This window comes from Nycticebus coucang, chromosome 11, assembly GCF_027406575.1.
Source record: "Nycticebus coucang isolate mNycCou1 chromosome 11, mNycCou1.pri, whole genome shotgun sequence".
Classification (NCBI taxonomy): Eukaryota; Metazoa; Chordata; class Mammalia; order Primates; family Lorisidae; genus Nycticebus; species Nycticebus coucang.
Window position 1 is genome coordinate 54,764,317 of NC_069790.1, and position 6,650 is coordinate 54,770,966.

Here is a 6,650-nt window from a genome sequence, read left to right on the forward strand (position 1 = left end):
TGCCTAAAAGCAAAGAACCGAATAGTGTTAAACCACTAACAACCAGCTGGTCACCATGCAGAATGATAAGATGCATAAGGATTTAAAGAACATTAATTCAGTTGAATTCCATAGTATTTGGGAATTGTTCTGTGTGTGTGCGCGTACTGGGCACTGGTGAGTGCTGAATTTGTAATTGAACAGTGTTGGGCCATAGGAAGCTTACAGTCTTGTGATAGAGAATGTCCTGAATAGAAACCTTTAATGTGTTTCCTAAAACAGTGACTGCTGTAGTGGGTACTTGTATCAGTTTACAATTGCTGCTATAACAAATTCCCAAATCTTAGCAGCTTAGAACAACACAAATTTATTATCTCAAAGTTCTGGAGGTCAGAAGTCCAAAATGGATCTACTAGGCTAAAACCGAGGCATCACCAGGGCTATTTTCTCCAGACACTCTAAGGGAAAACCTATGTTCTTGGCTTTCCCAAGCTTCTAGAAACCACCTGTATTCCTTGATTTATGGTCCCTTCCACCAGCTTCAAAACAGCAACACCAAGGCATAGCCTTTCTTACCCACTATTCTGGTTCTCTATTTTCTGCCTCCCTCTTCCACACTTAAGGATGCTTGTGATTATGTTGGGCCCACCTAGATAATCCAGGATAATAGCAACCTTAATTCTATCTGCAACTTTTGCCATTGTCTTAGCTGGGGCTGCCATAACAAAATACCACAGACTAGGTGGCTTAAACCTCCCCCCACGCAAAAAAAAATTTTTTTCCTTACAGTTCTGGAAGCTTCTAAGATCAAGGTGCTAACATGGTTGTTTTCTGGAAAGGTCTCTCTTCCTGGCTCACAGACAGCACCTGCTCACTGTGTCCACACATGGCCTCCCCTCTATGCCTGTGCATGGGCTCCAGGGGTCTCTCCCTCTTCTCAGTAAGGAAGGCAGTCTTATTGCATTAGGGCTCTACCCTTATGACTTCAGTTAATCTTAGTTCCTCCTTAAATGCCCTATCTCCAAATACAGTCACACTGGTAGGGGGTTGACATATGAATTTGAGGGGAACACGGTTCAGTCCGTGGTAGCCAGGTAATCTAACATCCTCCCAGGTTCCATGAATTAGGGCATGGGTATATTTAGGGAGCCACTTTCTGCCTACCACAGCACTCAATAAATGTTTGTTGAAGGATAAATGAATGCTAAGGCAGGAGTCCCCAAAGGGAATCTCAGAGGAGACCCTTCCATAGCTGGTACCTCAGGAAGAGATTTCTAGAAGACAACTTGTGGATAAATAGAAAGCTAATCAGGGCCAGGTGCAGTGGCTCATGCTTGTAATCCCAGCACTTTGGGAGGCTGAGGCAGGAGATTTGCTTGAGGCCAGGAGTTCAAGACCAGGCTGGGCAACACAGCGAAATTTTGTCTCTATAAAAAATTAGCCAGGCATGGTCGTGTGTGCCTATAGTCCCAGCTACTCAAGAAGCTGAAATAGGAGAATGCTTTGAGCCCAGGAGTTTCGAGGCTTCTGCGCTACTGCACTCCATCTAGCCTAGGGCAACAAAGCAGGACTTGTCTCAAAAAAAAAATAAATAAATAAAAGGCTAATCAGGAAAAGAGTGATTAAAAAAATATGATGCACGATGGTCAAGTGCAGTGGCTCAGGACTATAATCCTAGCATTTTGGGATTATATGAGGAGAGGATCACTTGAGCTCAGGAGTAAAAGACCAGCCTGAGCAACAGTGAGACCTTGTCTCTACTGAAAATAGAAAAATTAGTTGTGTGTGGTGGCAGGTACCTGCAGTCCCCAAGTAGAGGAGGAGGACTGAGGCAGGAGGATGGAGATTACTGTGAGCTAGGCTGATGGCATGGCATTCTAGCCTTGGTCATGTCTGGTTCAGTAAATAGATTCCATTGGGAGTTTAATAAACTGTGTACAGTTAGCAAGGCTTTTCTTTTGTTTGAAGTCTTGCTGGGTTGAGGAGATTCTGAGGGCTTGCACATCATGCCATTTAACTAAGCCTCTCTCAGTAGGGGGATGATCGCTAGTTACAGGCAGTCTTCAGGTTACAAACAAGATAGGTTTGTCTTAATTTGAATTTGCATGTAAGTTGGAATAAGTATATTTGCCAACTACCTGTAATAGCCTCCATCTGTAAGTGTGAGTTGTGCATAAGTCGGATGTCTGTAATTCAGGGACTGCTTGCACTCTGCAGGTCCAGGAAACATGCTTGGCTTACTCCCCTCTCTGAACTGCCAGCTCTGAACTGCTTACTCCCCTCTCTGAACTGCCAGCTCTGCAAAGCTGAGCTCAGTTGTGGGTTTTTCAGCTCCAGGAGACTTGGGCTTTTCACATTCCTAGGTCTCATGTGTCTGAAAATCTTCAGTTTGGCTTTACAAAGGATCCTATGGTGTAACACTAGCTCCTGAATGGTAACATAAGTTTGCTAATAATAATAAAATAGAAATAGGGACCTATCAGAGATTATTAGCATGGGCATGTGAATTAAGCCATATTGCAATCTTAGTTTGGACAGAATTGAATTCAAGACCTGAACGTTGCTAACATTTCCCACATCTATTTTTTCTAAATATGAAGCTTTCCAGGTATGTACTTAAATGATATACATTCTCAACTGGTCTTCAGATGGTCTCCTGAAAGGAAGTCGCTCCTCCCAACCTCTTTTTTTCAAATGCCATAATATCTTTTTGAGTTCCAGGTAACTGGATAACCCCAAAGTTATAAACAAAAGGGCCCATAGCTCTCTGTAGTCTCCAAGGACACATAGTTTTGCTTCTTTTTTCATGGGTATCTCTACTCTGGCACATGGTAGGTGTTCAAAAAATATTAGGTGGTTTAATGAATAAATGTAATATGAGTAATTATAATCACAATGCTTACCTCAAAGGTTATTGAAAAGATTATCTGAAAACATTCATATGTGAAAACATTAAAAAACACTTCGCTTTTATGTAATTATATAAAATGGATTATCTGGTGCCATAAACGTTGCTTAATCTTACACCTTCCCTTAATGTTATATCCAATGAGAATTGCAGAAAACGTATTTGCATCAACTCTAATAGCTTTTGGGTTTTACAAAAACTTGTTTCTAAGCAAAATTGTGCAATTGGCATAGTTCGTATTTGCTGCCATTGCATCCTCCTTTCATCAATGCTACCCTATGTGGGGGGAGCATCTCAATTTCTAGAAGTCCCGAGCCTTTACAAAATCTACATGACTGGTTTCAAAGCTTCTCCCACCCTTAGATGCTGAGCCTTCCCTAGCATTGCCACTTCACCATAACTCACCTTTCCTGTGTTACAGCCTTTCTCAGCATTACAAAGCTCACCTGAAAAGGTTATGTACGAGGGTTGGTTATCAGGTTACTATTTAATACGCCTGTGTCTTTCATTAGAAGCAACTACTTCAGCCTTCTTGGCAAAATGGTGGAAGAACACTGGCTCTTCCGAGATTGCTTCACAGGGCACCACGTTGGCAGTCATCTACTTTGGGCATAAACCCAGCTCTGGTCACACCTGGTAAGGCTTTTTTTTGCCTCTGCTCCATGTCGGTGCACTCAAAACCATGGACAAATTGCCTGCTCTCTCTCTGCCTTAGGTTCCTCGTCTATAAACTGAAAAGTGGGGCAGGGCGGTGCCCCTAGGCCTTTCTGCACCTGAAAGAGCAATGATTCTAGAGTTCTCTGCAATGTGCTTCACACAAAATAAACCAGGTTAAAAGAGAAATGCATAAGAGATGCTGCTGTTTTTCTCACTGTCACTTGGCATCAGATGCTTAATGACAATAATGTAGGAGCCAAAAAGTAGAATAAATACACCTCAAAGTATACAGTTTTTATGAAGACAACAAAGCGGTTCTTGAGAATAACCAAACTCACATTCTCCAAAGAGTACCACAGTCTACAAATCTTACTCACTGATAAACTACACCCAGTGCTTTCTGACAGCCATTTTTATTTCTCTGCCTTCTGGATCTTGAGACACCTAGAATGACTCTTCAGGCCACTGATTGCTGGTCACGGAGCTCTGTCGTAGGTTTCACTATGTCTAGCCTGAGCCGAGTCTTCAGCCTTATCAGGATTAGCATCTTCCCTTGGAGAAAAAAAGTCTAAATTCCTATTTTGTGTGTGTGTGCGTGTGAGGAGGAATTACTTTCCAGTTTAGACTCTTTCGATATACAAAAGCATGGACAGAACAAGCCTTCCTATTAATTAATATTGAATATGACTGTGGCAAGATGCGCTCTTGAGCTTTATTCAGTCCCGGTGTGTAGCGTAGGCACAAGTGTGTGCATAGGTTAATCAGGGCAAGACCAAGTTGCTGCCTTCTAGAGATGCCCTACTATCAAAGCTTCATGGCTTAAAACAAATGCCTTGACTTCTCCATCATGGAACAGCCTGAGATAAATGTTGCTGGTTGGTAACTGCTGTGTGGCCATCACTCAGGAGCCAAGGCTAGAGGTGGCTTGGCTATCTTTGATGTCTGCCCCCTAGTGACAACTTAAATCCTGTTTATGAGCCAGGCAGTCCCCAAGCTACAAACATCAGTACAAGCACATAAACTTGCACTTATGAAAGGAAGCTACCACAGTAAGTCTGGAGTTATAAACAAGCAAGTGACGAATAACTTGCATTTAACGAACGAAGGCTTTTAGAGGTAATTGGTAAATGTATCTGTTCTAACTTACATACAAGTTCAACTCAACTTACGGAACCTATCTCATTCATAATCCACGGACTGCCTGTTCTGACATGCATGCACCACCACACCCAGCTAATTTTTAATTTTTTTGCAGAAACAAAGTCTTGCTATGTTGCCCAGGCTAACCTCAAACTTCTGGCCTCAAGCTATCCTCCCACCTCAGCCTCCCAAAGTGCTGGAATTCCAGATGTGAGCCACCGCACCCAGCTGGCTTTCTGTTTAATGTTTTATTTGCAATCATGTTCATACGCCAATGTCAAGCTGTTCTTTCTGTGGCGGGAATTAAACTTCAAAATACAAACAAAAGAATGTGTTCTTTTTTATTCCATTTTTGTTGTCACTGGATTTTCATTGTGTACAAAATTAAAACCTTTTTTTTTTTTTGTAAGTAATGACTTTGACCAAAAAGAAAACATAAGAGACGACAACATGCTGGTGTAAACCAGGAGACAGTGGTGAGGGTTCTTATTTTTATAGTGCATTGGGAAAGACAGTCCTTACAAAAAGTTTGAGAGACTTCTAAGAATAAAATACTTTTAAAGGTCTATGGCTCTTTTTAAAACATGGCTTAAAGGATGACCACCATTTAGTCTCTGAGAGATACATAGAAAGTCAAGAAAAGTAAGTCATCTTATAAATAAGCATATTTGCTAACCCAGAAAACAAAAAAAGTTAGGCTGTTCACATTCGTAGATAGAAGTTTACTGCCATGGAGAAATGAGAGGTTTTATTGGCTCAAACTGTCACACGGTTTCTCTGCTGTCTAGATCAAGGAGACCCACAACAACTGAGCAAACACTCTGGCTTACACCAGCTTAAGACCACCACAAGGACTGCTAGAGAAGGGGAGGGCGCCCTGTGGGATCTGAGGGAGTGGCTCTGGAAAATTAGATGGCCTCAGGGAGTCAGAAGCCTGACCACACCCACCTTCAGACTGTCGAGCCTTCCTGCTAAGGGCGCTGAGACCCCCAGATCAGCCAGGTCTCAAACTCACAGCCCTCCTGACCTGCATTCAGGTTAAGCCTGGGGATACTTGCCATGCCCCTGTCAGACAGCCAAGAGCTCCACCATTGGCGCTTAAACCCCAGAGCACTGCTTCTCAGGCTTCCTGTGGCCATCCCACAGTAGTTTTAGCCCAAATCATTTCCCGCTACATTTCCTTTTTCTATTGCAATGCAGAAAAGTGTGATGGGGCATGAAAAATAAGAATCATGAGCCAAATAATACACTCTATTCGAAAAGACTGATCTGGTGTCCTTCAATAAAAATAACTGTGCTTGTAATTTCAAATTCCAGGTTACATGTTTGCAAAAAAAAACCAAAAGACCACAGGATGGAGCAGTATAGACTACAGTGTGGTAGACATCAGAGAGAAGAGAGCTCAAAGTGCCTGGGAAGAAAGATTTCTGATTAGAAGACGTGGCTCCAGCGTTCTACCTGGAAGCTCTCTGCTTTAGCTCAAGGCCTTTGTATGACACAGAAGTGTGAAGTGAGGTTAGTTACACATACAATTTCTTCTTATATTATTAGCCTGTAAAAATTAGTTACACTAATAATTTGTATTATTAAGGATGGTTATAAACCAGTCTCATTATCACGTAGTATGCTCAATATTAACAGAAATAGTTACAAACTAGGGTTATCAAATATATGGATATATTATTAATTCAAACTATTCTTAGCAGGTAATTCAGTTGGAAAGCAATCACCCTCTTCTCTAGCATGTGTGCACGCTCACACATACACACAGCACTCAAGGAAGGACTGAAAAGAGAGAGACGAGTAAAGAAAAACAATAAAGAAGAAAGCAGGGCAGAACTGGAAATCAAAACAAACTTACATCTGAAATGATGTGATTAATAAAGTAGCCAAAAAACAGTCCTCAAATATCAAAGGAAACCAAGAACAGGGATGTTTTCCAAAGCTCCATGTTGAATAAGGGAAT